General features: G+C 44.8%; 1 protein-coding gene across 2 annotated transcripts in view; it reads right to left on the bottom strand.

Annotated features, from left to right (window-relative positions):
* Positions 1-19,828, bottom strand: part of COP1 (COP1 E3 ubiquitin ligase) — a 230,370-nt gene that overhangs the window by 131,500 nt on the left and 79,042 nt on the right. The window lies entirely within an intron of this gene.

The raw sequence follows: 19,828 nt of genomic DNA, 5'->3' as shown, positions 1-19,828 counted from the left end.
TGACATTTTACCTCCCTGTTTAAACTATTCACTTGCAAACCTGTAGCTGCTGTCTGAAAAGCAGAACTTTCCATGTTACACCACACAGCATGATGTAAATAGGTCCAAACTAGATGTTATAGTAAATGAACACCTGTTACCCATGAAAGTGACTCTGCATCTAGTCCCCTCCCTTGCAATATCTAGTATAACTTATGTTACATCCCAGCCCATATTCCATATTGCCCCATCCCATGATGCCAGGCAAGTTCTATTACATGTTATGGAAGAGGGAAACCAGATGCAAGATGGACTTTTTTTGGTATCAAGAGAGAGTTTACTGTAGCGTCCATATTGGCCCATGATAGGGATGTGCCTGAACTAATTCAGCACCTCCTTAGGGAAGCGCTGAACCAGTTTGGGCACCCGCATTCGAACTGGTTCGGCAAGGCAGGGATCTATTCTTTTAAGAACCAGGTAAGCAGGTCCTTACTTGCTCCTATGCCACCCCACCGCTATTCTAGGCATGGTGCCCGCTTTCCAAAAGGCTGTGTGGCGGTCATGTTCATGCAAACACCACACACAGGCTCCTGGGAATAGTGCTACAACCACGTGTGGCCTTTTGGAAAGTGGGCGCTGTGCCCGGAAAAGCGGTGTGGCAGCAGAGAAGCAGGTCTCCCTCTCTCTCTCTCCCTTCTGATTTTCAAAGGAACTGATCCCTGCCCCACCTGCAGCTGCCCGAGCCAGTTCAGGCACAATCCTAGCCCATGATTCCTACGCTGAACAGCACCGCTGCTTTATTCAAACATAATCTACAAATGGGGGGGCGGGATTCAAAGATACGGTAACCAGAAAAAAACGCAAATGAAATAAGCCCACAAGAAAATTGTGCACAGAAAAAACCCCACTGTCATAAAAGCTCACAAGAAAAATGTGCACACGGAGCATCACTCACACCAAAAAATGCCCCACACGGAAAAATACGCACATATAGTAATTTGAAATGCGCAATTTTTAAATCTTGTTATCTATATTTTATTGTTTATTGATGTTATCTATATTTTATCTTGTTATTGATATCTTATGATTAAAATATTTCATATTCATATGCTCTTGAATACAAATGTTTGTAAGAGAAAATACAGGAAATAAAAGTGAACAGTTTTTTTATCAACAAATTTTAAATGTATTTAATTTACAATTTGTCAACCTTTTTAATGTTGGTATGAAGTAATTTTTAAAGTAAAGACAGAAAGATATTATTTTAAATTAAATTATGTATGTATTAAATTATGTAGGGGCAGAGCACAAGACCCCAGGAGATCAAATCAGGCTGCTGATGCTTGCTGCGGCTCCCACTGCTGGGAAACAGCTGAAATAGCAGCAGAAAGTTACGCTAACCCCTTTTTATGAAGCTGCTGCTGCCGAGGAACTGCTGATCTGGATCCAAATTCACAGGGGGTGCAACTGCACCTTTGCACCCACCCTGGATCCACCCCTGGACTGGCACCCCGATAGAGACTCATTCCGAATGCATCAAGGAAAAGACGTTACTACACTCCAACACACGAATTTTTCTGTGTGGGCATTTTTTGGTGCGTGCAATGTTCCGTGTGCACATTTTTATTGTGGGCATTTATGACAGTGGGTTTTTTTCTGTGCGCAATTTTCTTTTGGGCTTTTTTCATGTTTTTTTTTTTCATAGAACCCAAAGATACATATGACATCATCCATGGAATGAAGTTAGGTCAGATAATGACATTCCTATTCATCTCCTGTATTCAGATATCTAGCGAAATTACCAGGAAAACTTAAAAATTGAGTTCCAAGGAGAGCTTTCTGCTAATAAGCAAGGTATCTTTTCAAATATAAAAATGGGGCTGTAAGTATACAAAGAAGTCTATCTGATCTCCTGATCCAATAAGAAAGATTTATCTCCTAGCTTAGAAAAAACTGTTGATAATGAAAAACAGAGTCCCTCCAGTGCCAGACAAAAGGGGTATTCTATTCATTTCCCGGCTAAAGAGGAGCCACATAACTTTTTCCCCACTGAAATGGTGATTTTCCCATTTCAAATGCTCCCTCTTAAGAATCTGTACAAGATGGCTTCAATTAAGCAGTAACTATTTAGAGAATCCTTTTCTAGTTTAGAAAGGAACATTTTGCTTACCTATAAAACATACATTCTCAGAGGTGACAAAGGGAGGCAGATATCTGGGATATCACCACCCCTTGGCAGAGAATTAATAGAATACCAAAGGGCAAAAGTGTCTATCTAACTTCCCAAACCAAGCCCAGCAAGCAAAAGCCACTCAGTCCTATTAAACATAACCCCATACAATACACTTTGGAACAACAGGAGAAAAAACAACAATAGAACGAAACACAAGGACATATTTGGGAATTAAAACATTTTAACATCCCAAATCTCAGAGATAAGAACAGCCCTGCTGGATCAGGCTGAAGGCCTATCTAGTCCAGCATTCTGTTTCATACAGTGGCCCATCAGATGTCCCTGAGAAGCCCCCTCTCTTAATGTTGCTCCCCTGCAACTGGTATTTAGAAGCTTCTTGCCTCAGACTGGAGGTGGCCTATAGCCACCAGACTAGATGAAATCAACAGAACAAAAAGTAGGGTAGGGTGCACTGTTCCCTCTAAGGCATGTACACATGCTCACAAGTTTTTGGATGTGCTCAGATCATTTTAGATCCTGCTCAGGTTGAATCAGAAAGGCCCCATTCTGAATGTACATGCGCACACACTGCCTTGACACGGCCGCCCAGAACAAAACTCATTCAGCACAGAGATGGGAAAAAATCAGAAGGACCACTGGTAGGGTGACTGATACCTAGTCACCACTAAGAAAATGTTTGAGCTGAATTCAAAGCAGTTGAATTCAGGAACATGCTGAGAAGGCAGCTGGGTTGCCTTGGCTTCAATGTTCCATTAGTGCACCCACAAATTGACAACATGAAACTAGAACAGCCTACAGATGGCAGGAGAGCAGTAAACGTGTTGTAATTCTCCCAAAGGAAAGCAAAAGAAAGGAGAAGGAAACGGCCATAGAAAGGGGCAGCATGAGATCCAACTGGCTTCAGATGTGTTGGGGTGGCAGGAGTTTTTTCCTCACAATATCTTTCAGTGTACAGGTCATTATCTGCAGGGGGTCCATCCTCGGCTGAAGACACAAACAGCAAAACCAAAGATAACGGGGCATTGAAGGAATGGGAATGGGAATGGGTGGGGCGGGGTGGGGTGGGGGTTGTAGGTTCCTGGAGAATTTAAAAAATGGCTAAAAACTCAAGAAATGAGAAATAAACTGCTGTATCATGCTCTGCAGGTCTCCAGCTATCCAGAAAAAAAAAACCCAAATGCCAAAACTGTACCATTTCCCACAGAAAATCATGGAGAAATCCCCCCCCACACACACACAAATAGCCACAAAATGGCTGGAAATGACCTCAGATGTCACCTAGGAACCACAAATATGCAGATTTTAACCCTTTAAAAACCCATGTATACCAAAGTCAGCTGTCAATTGCCCAATGTCGGGAGTGCGAGTAACAGGGTCCACCTTTATCTGCATACTGTCCTATCTCTACATTTGTCCTCTGTAACAAGTGCCCTATAAGAAAAGCTGGGTATTAAGCTGGGTATTAATATCACCACAAGTTTTATTCCAATGGAGCTTTTTAAAGCTTGAAAAGGAGACAGGTCAGTTGACTGAAAGCGAATGGCTTATGCATCACAAAGACAATGAAGTGTAAAAAATTGAGATCATCCTCAGTTTGGAGCACAGTCAACTCAAACTCGCAAGTTCCAGACTGCTTTGGGTTATTCCTGGTAAGAGACAGTACTCAGCATATCACATCTGTATCCTACTCTGCTTCTCCAAGTTGCTCAGGAGGGTGTATATGAAGTTTGCTCATTTTATCTTTGCAACTATTATGTGAGGCAGGGTAGCTTGAGAGGAAACACGTATGCATGTTTTACCAAAGATCACCTAGGAAGCTTCATGTCCAAGAGGTTTGCACCATCCACCATGACTATATTGAAAATCTTTCCTGTCCTGTTGTTGATATATCCCAAATAAAAATTCTGCAGAAGACCTCCATATCTCCTCTTCCCTTAATGAGGCGAATTCATGCAATTATCTCACTATAAAGGTGTCTTCTGGCAATTGCCTATTGGTCCAGTTTCACATGGAACAGGTTCTGGTGAATGGATTCAGTGTGTCAAACTATTTCCACCATCAGCTGCTGGGAATGCCCAGTTTTTGAGGCTTATAATGGTGCTAGGCCAATGGAAAACATTGAACCTGTTCACAAGAACTGGCTCCAAACAACAGTTTTCTATCATAAGGCAACTGACAAAATAAATACATGAGATGTATGGCTAAACAATGTCCATGAATGAAATTATCTGGTAATGTGTTTCAAATTTAAGCAGCACATGCCCAGCTTTGTCCACAAGCCTAAAGGTGCCAATCCCTAGTGAAACATTTTCTCTTTAAGTCATGGTCTAGAAAATGAATGGCACAATTTCCAGGACACAGATTAGTGCCTTGCAGAAACAACAGTGATTACAGTTCAATTCAATTCCATGGGGGGAAAATTAAGGGGAGACGTATACTTTCAGGATAAGTTTGAAGAAGCTTCCTAGTGGAATTGCATTTTGCCAGGCATTTGATCACCTTGTCAACTCACACAATTTCAAGACAAGGTTTTACAACCAGGAGCCTACTCCACCACAATGGATTTATTTGTATCACCATCTTAATTGAACTGCTGTCTCAGAAACTGTTTGTTGCCCTGTGGAGTCTCGTATGGCATAACTAAATTGAGGGCAGCTTTTCAGCCACTTGAATTAAGTTGATACTCTCAGTCTTCTGCTGCCACAAGTAATATTACTGTGCCTGGTAGAGGTCTAGGTTTTTAAAACAACAGAAAGTCCTGTCTTACCCGAGGAAGTTGTGTTAGGACATGCAAGCTTTGACTATCTATATCTCATGCTATACATTTTCCCTTCCTAAAAAGTCATAACTTGACAATAATAAAAGTTAATGGACTGTCAAAAGTTATTTTAAAAACATAAGCAACAGACAATGACAGTGATTCTCAGTCCTATGACCTTCAAGTTAACCAAGACACTTTGGGGGAAGACAAGGAAGAAATAAAGAACCATCTTACAGATGTTTATCTGCTGGGTAAATAGTGAGAAAAACCTTTACTGCACATTCTGAAACTCATTTGAAATTTCCCAAGCTGCTCACAGACCAGGTCATTCTGTCTCCATACATACAGAACTGAAAAGGTACCACTTGGATTCATCCAGTACCATCTACTGCCCAAATGGAAACTGCATTATACCAACTTGCATAGTGTATTCAGCATAAAGTAGAGGTTCTTGCCCTCTGGTTCATGCTTTAGCATACACATTTTAGCTCCATAAAATTGGCATAAACACTATCCATGAAAAGTGTGTACAGTATTATCTTTGACTTCCATTTGAACTAAAGGTTCAGTTTTAAAATCACATCCAAGTGATTTACCCAAAGCAAATAACTCAAGTTATTTCTGCCTTTACTGTAACCCTTTTAGCATTTTTACCACTGTATTTTCAAATGTGTATCTGTGATCATGAGGACTCTCTTCTTGACCAGCTGCACATACATACTTTCCCTAGACAGTACACTTCCGCTCTGTGCCTGATACATCTCTGGCATGTACACTTTTCCTGTAAACTTGCATGATACAGGAGCATTGGTCACTCACCGTGAAGGCTTCTTCTGGCTGCCGGTGTTGAGGACCTCTCACGTGGGTTATCCTTGCCCGCAGGCTCCAGAGACAGGACAATCAATTAAGCGAAACCTTTAAAAGGCAGGGAAAGATGACCCCTCCCAGTTTTGTTTAGTCTAGCTGAACTGCTAAGGAAGGTATAAGAAGAGAGTACAGTTAATCAGGCCCCTCAGGAAGAAAATACAGAGAGTGCAGAACCAGTAGCCGTAGACGATCTGAGTGGGTCGAGAGGTCCTCAACGCTGGCAGCCAGAAGAAGCCTTCACGGTGAGTGACCAATGCTCCTTTCTCAGCTGCCGGGTGAGGACCTCTCACGTGGGACATGCCACAGCTGAAGACCCTGGGTGGGAGCGTCATCGGCTACCGGGGCGGAAGAATCTGCTGAAGTACCCTCCTGCCAAATGCAGCTTGGGCTGATTTGAAGAGGTCTAGTTTATAGTGTCGTGTGAATGTGGACATGCACGACCAGGTAGCCGCTCTGCATCCAGTGGTGCATTGGTCGAAAAGGCTGCAGACATGGCGGCAGAGCATGTAGAGTGAGCGGTGATTCTGAGAGTAGGAGGAATGTGTTGCACCTCGTAGGCCAAAGCAATACATGCCTTGATCCACCATGCCAGAGTTGATGAGGAAACCGGGAGGCCCATGGAGGCCTGGAGAAAGGACACAAAAAGGGATTCAGAGGACCTGAACGAAGCAGTCCTGGAAATGTAGGTCTTTAGGCATCGACGTACATTGAGTATGTGCCATTGTTTTTCCTTCCGGTTAGAAGGGTTAGACGGGAGGAGAACATCCTGGGATCTATGGAAGATTGAAGGGACCTTAGGTAAGCAGGCTGGGTCGGGAATTAGATGAACGGAGTCCTGAGAGAAAACACATAGCTGCGGATTGGCAGAGAGGGCTTTGAGTTCTGAGATCCGACATGCGGAGGTGATTGCCACTAGGAAGATGAGTCTGTACGACAGGATCCGGAGCGGAATGGATTTTATCAGTTTGAAAGGTGGAGCGTGGAGGACTCGCAGCACTTTGTGGAGCTCCCATGATGGGAACCTGTGGATCACAGGTGGGGAGGGAAGAGTGGCGCCCCTCAGGAAGCGACAGAGGTGCTTCTGAGACAGAGTCATGCTGAAGGGAGGAAGAGAGAAGGGGAAGGAGTGCAGCCGCATGTCTCTTAGCCTTCAGGCCTTTGTCTAGGCCGTCCTGAAGGAAATGGAGTAGTTCTGGCATCCGACATTGGTAGGGAGGAGTGCCAATCTTGTTGCACCACCAGAGGAATACCCTCCAAGTAGATTGGTAAATGTGGTTGGTAGAGGCCCGGTGAGAGGCCAGTATCGTAGACAGGACTTTTTGCGCGTAGCCTCTCTTGCTCAGTCGGAGCCGCTCAGCCTCCAGGCGGCAAGCTGGAACCATGTGGGATCTTGGTGGAAGATTGGGCCTTGGCTGAGGAGGTCTGGGGCAGGAGGCAGGAACCAGGGACCTTCCATGGCAAGATAGAGTAACTCTGGGAACCAGGGGCACGTCGGCCAGAAGGGAGCCACTAGGATTACTTGTGTGCGGAAAAGGTGGACACGCCGGAGATATCTGCTGAGGAGAGGTATTGGAGAAAAGGCATAGAGGAGCTCCCTGGGCCAGGGAGATGAAAGGGAGTCCACTGCCTCCGCTGAGGAGCATGGGAACCGGGAGAAGAATCTCGGGAGCTGGGAGTTCACTGGGGATGCAAATAAATCCACTGAGGAATGGCCTAGGTGGCGAGAGAGCTGAAGGAAGATCTCAGGTTTATCTCAATTCTGCTGGATTAAGCTCTTGTCTGCTGAGCCAGTTGGCCTGGGTATTCAGAGAGCCGCTGACGTGATGGGCCAGGATCGACGTAAGGTGTGCTTCTGCCCAAGATAGGTGAAGGACCGCCTCTGCATGAAGAGATTTGGACCTGGTGCCCCCCTGGCGGTTCACATGGGCCTTGGTGGTTGTGTTGTCTGTTCGAATCAAGACATCTTGATGTTGAATCTGGTGCTTGAAGGCTAGGAGCACCAGGCTAACGGCCCAGAGCTCGAGCCAATTGATACTGTGATTGGCTTCAGATGGGGACCAGGAGCACTGGGCCGAGAGATTCCTGGACCCTCCCTGCTCCATCATCATGACCCCAGCCCGAGAGGCTGGCATCGGTCGAGATGATGGAGCAGGAGGGTCCAGGAAGGGCCTCCCCTTGGTCAGGTTGGAATCCAGAAACCACCAGTTCAGAGACAGACGTACTGGTGGAGGAAGTTCCACTCTCTTGCAACTCCTCAGGGTGATGGCGGCCTGATGTGGAATCCGAAATCATTGGAGGGAGCGGAGGTGCAGGTGAGCCCAGGGAACAGCTTCCAGGGAGGAGACCATCAGACCTAGGAGTTGTGCCAGGGAGAGCAGTTGAGTCGACCTGGAACGAAAGGTTTGGCGAATCAGCGATTGGATCTTGGTGATCCTGTCCTGGGGAAGGAAGAGGCGATCTGAGAGGGTGTCTATGACCACCCCGAGATGCTGTAGTCTGTTGGAGGGAGTCAAGATTGCTTTTGGAGATGTTCACCAGGAAGCCGTGTGCATCGAGGGTGGAGAGAACGCGGTCCAGGTCTGCTTGGGCTGACTGAAGAGAGGGTGACTGGATCAAAATGTCATCCAAGTACCTAAAGATCCTTATCTTCTGGAGGCACATGTGTGCTAGTAGAGGAGTGAGGATCTTTGTAAATATTTGGGGGGGGGGGAGAGACCGAATGGAAGGGCGGTGTATTGGTAGTGGGAGCCGTTGTAGGAGAAACGAAGAAAACGGCAATGATCTGGATTAACTGGGACGTGTAGGTATGCCTCTGTCAGGTCGACTGAGGCTAGAAAGTCCCCGTGGTTTAAGGCCTCTGAGATGGAACGGATTGTCTCCATGTGGAATCTGCAACGTTTGACGAATCTATTCAAAAATTTTAGATTGAGGACAGCGTGCTGTGAGCCATCCCGCTTGTGGACGGTGAATAAGATGGAATAAATGCCGTATCCCTGGTGTTGCTTTGGAACCCTTTCTATGGCTGAGATGTGGAGGAGGTGGGAGTATCGCCTGCAGCAGAGCTGAATGTTTGCGGTGAGACCGGGACCGAGGGGTTGGAAGGAAACGACTTCTGGGACGTGAAGTGAATTCGATCCTGCAGCCGTTTTGGATGGAGTCCAGTACCCAACAATCGGAGATGAAGGAGTCCCATGCGTGGATATAATGGGCTAGGTGGCCCCCCACGTGATGGGGCGGTGAGTCAGGAGGCCTGCCGTGGCTTGGGCAGTTGCCCGAACTGCTTGTTGGTTGAACTGCGAGGGTTGAAACGTTGTCGATTCCACTGAGGGCGGGATGTACAGAAATCACGGTCTCTGGGCTTGAAATTCTGGCGAAAGGAACTAAAAGGCTGGAAGTTTTTGCGGTTCTGGCATTTATCGTCTCTGTGAAAGGAAGAGGGGAGAACCTTCTTTTTGTCCTTTGTGTCGATGAGGACCTCTTGGAGGGCCTCATCGCCAAATAGTTTGGAAGCCGTAAAGGGCACAGCGATCAGGTTTGTGCGGGACATCTGGTCCACTTGCCAGTGTTTGAGCCATAGGGCACGTCGTGCAACAATGTTAGTCGCTGTGGCCCTTGCCCCGAAGCACACCGAGTCCAGGGTAGTGTCAGCAATAAAGGCCTGGGCCTTCTGGATTTTTAATGCAATCAGGCGTTGGTGTGCTGGTTCAAGAGGCGGAGTTTGAAGCAGTTCGTCCAACCACAGGAGGGCTGCCCTGGAAAGAATGGGGGCAGCAACAGAGGCCTTGATGGAGATCGATATGGCGTCTGTGTTCTTGCGCAGCTGTGCTTCCAATTTTCTTTCTGTGGGGTCCTTAAGGGAGGACTCCCCATCTCTTGCCAGAATGGCCCCAGAGTTAAAGGCAGCCAACGGGCCACTGACCAGGGGTGGGGGTGGGGGGTATGAAAAAGGGCTGTTGCTGAAGGAATGAAAGCATACTGCTTAGAGACGACAGCCGCCGTTTTCTTGGAGGAAGCAGGGGCTTGCCATTCCTGTTTCACTACCTCTGAAAAAGTCTCAGGAAGAGGAAAAAGAGGTTGGTTAGACACAACAGTAGGAAGTACCAAAGATTCTCTAGAAGGAGGAGAAGCTTCCTTAGGAAGGTCTGAATGAAGGCCCAGAGTGTGCAGGGCTTTCAGGAGGAGCTGAGAAAACTCTTCGGGAGGCAGGAGCCTGCGGGAGGATTGGGATGAATCCGGTTGCTGGCCCCTCTTTGCTGGGGACAGGGTCCTAAATAGGGATTCCTGAACCCGAGGCGGGTGGCAGTTGAGATGAAGGCCTGGCCAAAGGGGTCTGTTGTGGTAAAGTGGGAGGGAGGAAGTTCCACCGGCACTTCCGAGGAGGGAAGGCAAGGGTCTGGGGAATCATAGTCAGAGATATCAGAAGAGTGTGGATTAGAATGGGGGTGGCCACGTTTAGATGTTCTTTTGGATTTTTGGCCTTGCTACGTTTGGATGCCCTCTTTTTCCCTTTAGACCTGTAGGACTGCTTAGGATTGCCAGGGGTCTCTGATGAGGAAGAGGAGGAATCTCCAGAAGAAGGGGAAGGTGTCTCTTTGCATTTGCGCTTTTTATGCTTTGCCTGTTGGGGCTTGAGGCTCTCCAATGATGCATGCATTGCCTCCACAAACCAGGCTTGCTAGGCCACGAGAATGTCTTGGGGAAGGTCTAGGCTTGCTGGGGCAGAAGGAGCGGAGGGGAGCCTAGCAGGATTGGATGGGCCCGGGAGAGAGGAGCCATGAGGCGCAGGACTCACCAGTCTGGCTGGATGGTGGCTGTTGGTCTCCTCATGAGTAGGTGTAGCTGCTGCTGAGGCCTGCTGTGCAGGAGGGATCAACAGGAGAGAGTCAGACTGGCCTGTTGCTACTTGGTCGGTGGGCCACCTGCCGAGGAGCCCAGGACATTGGCGATAGAGGAGGCAGGCAGCAGTGTTTCCCTCTCCAGCGGCCCCACAGGGGGGCCGGCGGGAGGCTCAGCTGGGTAGTGGACGGCCTCAGCGTCTGAGGGGGAAGCCTCCTCCAGCTCCACAAATTCGGCTGCCTGGAGAGCTAGGTCGGTGGAGAGTGGGCAAAAGCACTTCTGCGTCCTGGTGAGGGACGTTAGCTGAGCTTCTTTAGCTCTCTTCTGAGTTCTGTGGCTGTCCTGCCCCAAAAGAGAGTCTGATGCTAGCTGCGGGGGCTGTAGCGGATCCAAAGACCCAGCATGGACTTGAGGGACCTGGATGAACCGTTTAGGCTGCATTTGCTGAGTTTTCTTTGCCTTGTGCATGTGAACATGCAAAATGCCCTGATCGCTCTGCTTCATAAGAAAGGGGAGGAGAGAGAGGGAGGAGACCGAAGAGTAGAAATTTGAAATAGATCCTTTTAAAAAATAAAATAGATTAGACAAGAAATAAAGGCATAATGGAAAAGCTGGGAATGGAGAGACGGAGGAAAGAAATAAAGGAGAAAAACGCTCAAGTGAAGAGAGGTAAGGAAGAAGCAGCTAGCTAGGAACGACCTTCTCTGGAGCGAGGCAGGACAAACAGAACTGGGAGGGGTCATCCTTCCCTGCCTTTTAAAGGCTTCGCTTAATTGATTGTCCTGCCTCTGAAGCATGCGGGCAAGGATAACCCACAGGAGAGGTCCTCACCCGGCAGCCGAGAAAATTATATTGTCCTCGCTAGACTATGGATAATCCTACTTGCTCTATGAAATTTATGGTTAAATGTTAAGTTTTAGTTAAAATATTGGCACAAAGGCCACTGAGAAAAATCATATTTCAATCATTGTCCCTCTTTGCTCTGCACTATTAAATTATGGTGTGCACGAAATGGATTTTGCTATTCATTTGAAGCTAGAAACAAATAGCAAAATTCTTGAATCAATTCGTTGATTATAAGACTGGACAAATCAACCTCAAAACACTTGAAATGTTTTGAACGCCATTTTTATGTCTGCTTTTCCTGAAAGAGCTAGTCTACCAATAGGGGCCACAGGTAGACCAGTCCTCCAAAGTGGGCGACACACTAAGTCTGGGCCGGAGACCTGGTCTATCCACCTCAAACTTAGCATGTCAGCCTGCCTCGGAGGACTGGTCTACCCGCAGATCCCAATTGATAGACTATCTCTCCTCAGGAAAAACAGATGTGGCGCTCGAAACACTCAAAATGTTTCGAGTCAAAGTTTTATTTTAAGGGTGCTTTGTTTCAAGCATGAAACACTCGAAATGGAATTAAAGAGGAAATGGAGATCACAAAAATCAGAGTATGAGGACCTGGAAGTGAATAAAGAACAAGTACTGCAAGGGGTGAGGAATATTGGGAAAGTAATCTGTTAGAGGTTCCCGGTTCAAATCCTCGCTCGTTATGTTTCCCAGACTATGGAAAACACCTATATCAGGCAGCAGCAATATAGGAAGATGATGAAAGGTATCATCTCATACTGCGTGGGAGAAGGTAATGGTAAGCCCCTCCTGTATTCTACCAAAGACAACCACAGGGCTCTGTGGTTGCCAGGAGTCAATACCAACTCGACGGCACACTTTACCTTACCTTTAATCCGTTAGAAACAATGCGAACAGATGTGAAAATATAAGAGACACCTGTATAAACGTTAGTTGTGCTAGAGGACCAAGTAAAGATTATGGGCTGTTACAGGCATTATGTGGAGCTACAGGTTAAAGCCTGGCTCTCTCTGTGTGTGTGTGATGTCCCTGAGTCTCAGGAATGCCTGCTCCCCTATCCTCACAAGTCTCCTGGAAATTATTTTTTCAATTTCACTTAAGAACAAAACACGATCATTCATGACATCCAAGCAGACAAATCTTGGTTTATTCTAACCTATTTTCTTGAAATAAACAATGATTATAATAAAGAACAACTGGGTGGAACATATCAAGATTGGTCAATTCCAGTGTCACAAATATGGTTTGTTTCTAACCTAAATCTGAAATAGAATGCCTGGGAAGTTTTCGTGGGCAGAGGAGGAGAGAACACATTCTCCTGAAGCTCAGGACCAGTGTTCCCTTTAAAGTGTGCACGTGTGTGTGTGTGTGTGTGTGTGTGTGTGTGTACACACAAGTGTCTTGATGTCTGCTCAACTGATTTTAAATCCTGCTCAGATTGAATCAGGATTCTGAATGTACGTGTGCATTCTGAATGTATGTATGCACACTGCGCCTTTATACTGTTGCACAGAACAAAACTCATTCTGTGCACAGATGACAGAAAAAATAGAGGGAACACTGCTCAGGACATCACGTGGAACCAGGCTATAATCATGATTCTTCACATCTGTATTAGCCCACTTGATGATAAAAACAGGAAACCATATTAAATAAGAAACACAGTGTATAAATCCATTCTTGATTATGTAAAAGTTGTCATTTTAGAAGTCTGAATTAAATAATATTATTGTAGAACATGCTTACAGCATGAATTCAACCTTCATACAAACTCAGAAGTTAGAAATATACTTGTCATGTTTCAGAGCAACAGTTGTAAGGGCTTAGAATCAAGGCCTTAGAGCTGTTGCTATGAAACATGACAAGTCTCTTTAAGGGCAACATGTGAAAATCCCAATTGGAAGACTACTGGAAAAAGCAGTTTTGTAGATCTCTTAAAGAGGGTTATAGATGAGTGATTAAACAAAACAAATCACTAATATACCAGAACAGTCTTCCACCTAAATAGGGATACCACACACACATTCAACCTGATGTTCTGTTTCAAAACAGAAATGTCTGGTTCATTAGAACAAAGAATGAAACCTTGATTGTCTACACTTGATTCAGATAAAGTGGCAGGAGCTGAGCAACACCTACGGTATCTACCCAGAAGAGAGGTTACACACATAGTACTAAGGTTTTGATAATAATGCACTGTTACTACTATTCCTTCTGTCAGTATCATTACTTTACTGTTTTTTTTACTAACCAAAGTTGAATAAAATAAAGTTCAAAAGTGTTTCAAACTTTATTGGAGCAAAAAAAAAACAAACCACAAGCAATTCATGGTAAACATGTTCATGTGAAATATTAGTCAGGTTTTGGAGCAGGGAAGATCTATCCTGCCTGTGCAACTTACAAAGTCGAGGGAATGACTATGTTAATAAGCAATTTGACACAATAAGATACAGTATATTATGTCTAAGAAAACCACCCAAAAGGTAAGAAAATATTTTGGAGAGAATGTTTAAAAGACCCGTTGCCATTTGTTGAAGGCAAGACGACAATGGGGAGGTGACTTTGTTAACCACCCCACAATGGATAGGAAACGTAAAAGTCAACAAATGCTTTGCCACACAGCTTTCTGAACAGAATACACTCTCCATTTTATATATGTGGGGATTCTATAACTCTAAAAATAGGAATGACCCCTTTTATTCAATTCCACAATCAATGTTACTCACTAACTGAGATGCCCTTACTTCTGCTGAAAGTTACCAATATTGAGATTGGGCAAGTGTCAGTTTCCAATCATTTCCTCATCATTATGAGATGGAAAGAGGTTTTAATGAACCCAAAGCAAAAATCTGGAAGTTGAATACATTTTTTGTTAATGGAGAATATGGACTAGCAAATAGCAGGGGAAAGTTCAGAAATATTTTTAATTCAGTTCCATGAAGGAGCCTTGGACACAATCTTAGCACTTAAAAACAAGAAAAGGAAATCTTTGCCCAATCAGCTGCAGAGAGAATGGAAAATACACAGGCAATGCCTGTTCAAGTATCAGAAGACAAAGGTGGTATAAATAAGGTTTTCACTGGCTGGGTGAAAAACTTCAGTATTATTGACCTTACCATTATTAGCAGAATCAGGATTATGAAACAAGAGCAAAAATTTCAAGAATCATACAAAGCAAACTTGTACAAGTTTGCTAAATTTCCATAAATTATAATCGACACAGAAAGCAGTCTTTCCTGGTACAGAATTTCAATTGCCTGGACTCAATTGTTTTTTAAAAGCACAGAGTATACACAACCCTGGTAATAATCTGTATAGACTCCAATAGTTATTTTTGCAAATAAGCTAACCAAAATTCATGTACAATATGAATACCATATTTTCCCTTTGGGATAAAAAAAGATGACCTCCCCCAAATTTTAATCAACTTCTTCAGCATCTTGATGTATACTTTTAAAGAGGCTACAAATTAGGTTTAAATTAAAAATACTCATCTAATTATCCGCAGATGGAGACTTCGTTGAAGCAGTAAAGGCTTTAATAAGATATGGCATCTCAAAAGCATTAGGGGCTAAAAATTATCAGCAAAAACTAAATAAAAGAGGTCCTACTGGTGGTTGAGTAGCTTTCATTTATTAACTTTCCAATTGAAAGTATGCAAATTTTATCCCTAAAAAATTAAAGTTTTCTCAAGCATATACAATAAAGCTATTTTCTAATCCATTACAGTACAACTATAAGCAATGCCAACAAAATTCATGATGAGGCTATTGTTTTACCAATCAAGATACAAAATACCAGAAAACAGATATCACAATCACTCTAGGAATTATGACAATTCTGTTAATGTGATTGTACACTTCAGAACAGTGGTGTACTTAGGAATTATTCTATTCCGTAGAGTAGGGGTTCTCAAGAGGGGACTAGTATCCCTAGTGGTACTTGAAGGGCTTCCGGGGAGTAATCAGAGCCCTCCTGCCTCCTCATGCTGCAGCCATGCGATTTATTCCCCATCTCAGGATTGCCAGCTTGAAGCCAATGCATTCTAAGCAGTGTGTCCACTGCAGGAGAGAAAGGAGGAGGATAAAGACTCTCCACCTCTGCTCCTGATTGGCTGGCTACATGCTGAAGCTCAGTGTATCCTTACCCTCAGCCTGACAAGACAGGCTTCAGAAAATTAGCATTGAGGACCTCCACTGAAATGAATAAGACAAGTAAATTTGTCCCATTGATTTCAATAAGACTGCTTATGAGTAAATGTGTGTGGACATGAGCCAGAGACTGGAATAGCCTATCTCCATAACTTTAACAGTTAAATTTGTGTTTTTATGTGTACACACAGGGAATGGGACAACTCGCCGCTGCCAACTCACTGCTGGTCAATTGGACGTGGCCAGCTCGCCACAGGGAACAACGCGAACCGCTCCCCCTCCCCCGCAAGCCCGTCCTGTCACTTTGGCTTTTGATCCAGAGGGAACAAGCAGGACAGAGGCGAGAGGAAGCTAAATTGAGATTCTTAGACAGTATAACACCAGACCAAATACAAGCATGTTTTGACAATTGCGTGGTTATATTGAAACCCCACAGTGTCCAACAAGATGCTGTGTTATATATGGGGGGGATGCGAGGAGATATGCCAGTTTTCAACATGCGGATAATGCGGCCCAGATGAGATAAGTGATATGGGGAGGATGCTAGGAGATATGCCAGTTTTCAACATGCGGATAATGCAGCTTAGATGAGATAAGTGATATGGGGAGGATGCTAGGAGATATGTCAGTTTTCAACAGGCAGATAATGCAGCCCAGACTACAGCCCAGTCTCATTCATGCAAAAATAAATTAATAGATAAAAGCCTAACAGACTGTACAATCCTGCAGAGTGAATGACTGGCGTGGCATCTTGATATCTTCTCTATCTTCTCTGCCATGTAAGCAGTTTTATGCTCAGCCATAGGGTGCAGGGAGTTGTACTTTCCTGCAGAGAATTAAAAAACAACAATACAACATGCGCACACTCCTTGGCCAGGAAATCTCCTCCTAAGAGTTTTGCTAAACCATTCAAAATTCAACTACACAAGAGATCCCCCAAGTGTGTAATATCCTTGGGATACACATGAGGTAGTCTGCTTTAATAGGAGAACTCTGCAGCAAGGTTTGCTGCTGCTTTGGGGAGACCCACAAAGGGGCAATATGAGGAGGGAAATGGCAGCTCGCCTGCTCTAAAACTCTGGTGCAGGCTTCGCACCTGGCATTTCACTTCTCATGAGGCACAACCCCACAGGTAGGAATGCAAAGAGATTCTTCCTTCCACTGCAGGAAGTGAAAGACATGCTTTCGTGGGTGGAAGGTGGAAATCCAGCTTCCTCTCGCCTCCCTCCCGCTTGTCCCCTCTCGATCAAAAGCCAAGGTGACAGGACGGGCTTGCGAGGGGGAGCTGCGTTGTTCCCTGCAGCGAGTTGTCACAGACCCATACACACACTACAGTTATGTGATGGGCTACTCCAGTCACTGGCTTGGATTGTAAGCCAATGACTGGAATAGCCTGTCTCATAACCATAACGTTGGGGAGGGGAGGGGAGGGGAGGGGAGGAGAGGGGGAGTGAGTGATTGAGCACAAACATACACACACACACTCTCTCCAGAGTACCCAAGATGAAGGTATGTAGCTTAAGGGGAAGACTTGTTTTAAAAGATTGGAAACCTCTGCAGTAATGCACCAAGTATGGGAAACAAACAAGAGGAACTTGAAATCGTAACGCAGGAAGACAAAAGCATGATCTGATAGGCATCACTGAAACATGGTGGGATGAACTCACAAATAGAATACAGTGCTTATTCTGTACCACTTGCAGGATACAGCCAGCTCAAAAGGACTAGAACAAATAGAACAGGAGAAGTTGCATTATGCATTAAAAATTGTACAGAAATTCATAAATCTGAGCATGGAAGCCCAGTCAAAAGTGTCTGGCTAAAAAAAAAAGGAGAGATAAATAAAAGCAATACTATCATGGGAGTTTACTATAGGCTACAAGGCCAAGAAGAAGCTAGTAGTAGTAGTGGGACACTTAAGCTATTACTTCCTGTCATAAAGCATAAAGGAAGAACCCTATCTGAAGGATGGGCTCTGGTTACGGTGGAAAAACTAGGTAGAATTCCATTGCTAGAAATCCTGAAGGAAAGAGAAGTCATAGAAGGATGGGAGATATAGAAAAGTGAGATACTCAAGGCACAACCGCATACAATTCTCATAAGAAGGAAAAATGGGAGACATCTCAGGAAACCAGCACGGATGCACAGAGAATGTTCTGAACAGCCAAGAAGCAAAAATGACAAACAAAATGAGGAAACTATGAGGTGTGGTCCATCGTTGGCCAGGCAAAGTCACTTTGTGTAGATTACTCTTATAGGAAAACTCAAGAAATGAAAGAATACATCATATAATTCTTTATTAATGTGCTTGCAAAAGGGGGGTAAAAAAACAGTTTTAATTGTGTAGGACTTCAAATATCATTCATGTTATTGAATAATTACCATACCAAGTAAATTTTAATCTGAGAACGATCTTGTTTCTCTTGGGCATGATGTCATGATGTAGTGGTTAGAGTGCTGGACTAGGACCGGGGAGACCCAAATTCAAATCCCCATTCAGCCATGATACTTGCTGGGTGACTCAGGGCCAGTCTCTCCTCTCTCAGCCTAACCTACTTCACAGGGTTGTTGTGAGGAGAAACCTAAGTATGTAGTACACCACTCTGGGCTCCTTGGAGGAAGAGCGGGATATAAAATGTTTTTTAAAAAATTATTATTATTAATCTGATTGAGTATTTAAAATCTGTTGAGATCAAGAACAGTTAAAAGCTGAATACAATCAGAATTTCTGCTATAAATAAATAAATATTAACTTTTTCATCCAGCATATTCTGGTGTAAGAAGTAGTTCATTCAGCTAATTTCAGTGGCAGGATTGTATATGCTAAAACAGGACGTATGACTTTATTTTACACCAACTCACTCTTCAAAATATATGAGATAAAAGGAGTGGCTCTTTCATCTAACCAAGGGAAGAGGAAAAAAGAGTGACCCGAACCTGTAGGAATAGCGTCAGAAAAGCTTAGGTTCAGAAAAAGCTGAGGCTTGCAAGGTATGACATAAATACAAAAAGGAGTTTTACTGATATGTCCTGAAAAAGAGGAAAATCAAGGAGGCAGCAGGCCTGTTGCTTAGTAAAGATGATGAAGTGGTAACAGGTGACCAAAAAAAGGCAGAGCTGCTTAACACCTTTTTTGCAGTTGTATTCCCCACCAAGGCAATTGTGGCCCAGCTGGACAACAGATGCACAAATGAAGGAAGGGGGGAATGCACCTCAAGGTAAGTAAAGCAATGGTAAGAGGTATGGAGCAGAGCGGCAGGAAGAGGAAGGAGTGGGATGATACTACTGGTCATGGTGGGCGACAGTGAGAGTGCCTATGCCCCAAGTCGTCCCCACCCCCGCTGACGTGGTTGTACACAGCCCCCCCCCCTTTCCAGAGGAGCCTGTCCCAAAGCGCAGCTGCCTATGGCAGCTGAGGTAGAAACAGAGGAGAAATCCTCCCCTGTCATGGAATAAGCTTTTCTTCCTGTAGCAGCAGGGGTGGTTTCATCAGCTGCTAGCCCAGTCAGGTCACTCTCTCCATCCTCCCCAATCGCCATTGGCAGTGCAACTCCTCCATCTGACACTAAAGAGCAGCAGGAAGTACTTCAGCTTTCTGGACCTTCTCAGCCCCAGATAGAGGGCAGTGGTGGTGGCAGCCCGTAGAATGAACCAACAGCCCCAGTATCACTCACCACAAAAATGGACCCAGACCAACAAAAGAATGGTGTGGGGCCACATCATGCAGCCTGCATCCACTGCAAGACACAGATCAGCAGGGGGAAGGACTCCAAACGTCTTATGACATCAGGGATGCTACAACACTTGCACAGGGATGTGCGAACTGGTTCTAGATAGAACCACTCTGGCTCTATGGTTCTAGGTAGAACCCAAACTTTACAATAAACATTAGAGCCAGTTCTAAGTCAAACTGGACTGAGCCCAGTTCTAATAGAGCCGGTTCTAGCTGACTTGAGCTCTTTAAATGTTAAGCACACTACAGCCAGCCAGGAAAATACTTAAATATTGTTTAAAAAATTAAAAAATAGTGGGTGGTGGGTGGGAAAGCAGTCAAACCTCTCTCTGGAGACCAGACTGCAAGGCAACCAAAGCAGCAGCTCCTCATTCTCTCAGGCAGCACCGCAGCAGACACGAGCAGCAGAGACAGATTCCAAGCCACAAGGTGGCCTTTAAATA

This window comes from Hemicordylus capensis, chromosome 4 (assembly GCF_027244095.1).
Source record: "Hemicordylus capensis ecotype Gifberg chromosome 4, rHemCap1.1.pri, whole genome shotgun sequence".
NCBI lineage: Eukaryota > Metazoa > Chordata > Lepidosauria > Squamata > Cordylidae > Hemicordylus > Hemicordylus capensis.
The sequence above is the reverse complement of the archived record's forward strand: the minus strand, read 5'-3'. Positions and strand labels throughout refer to the sequence as shown.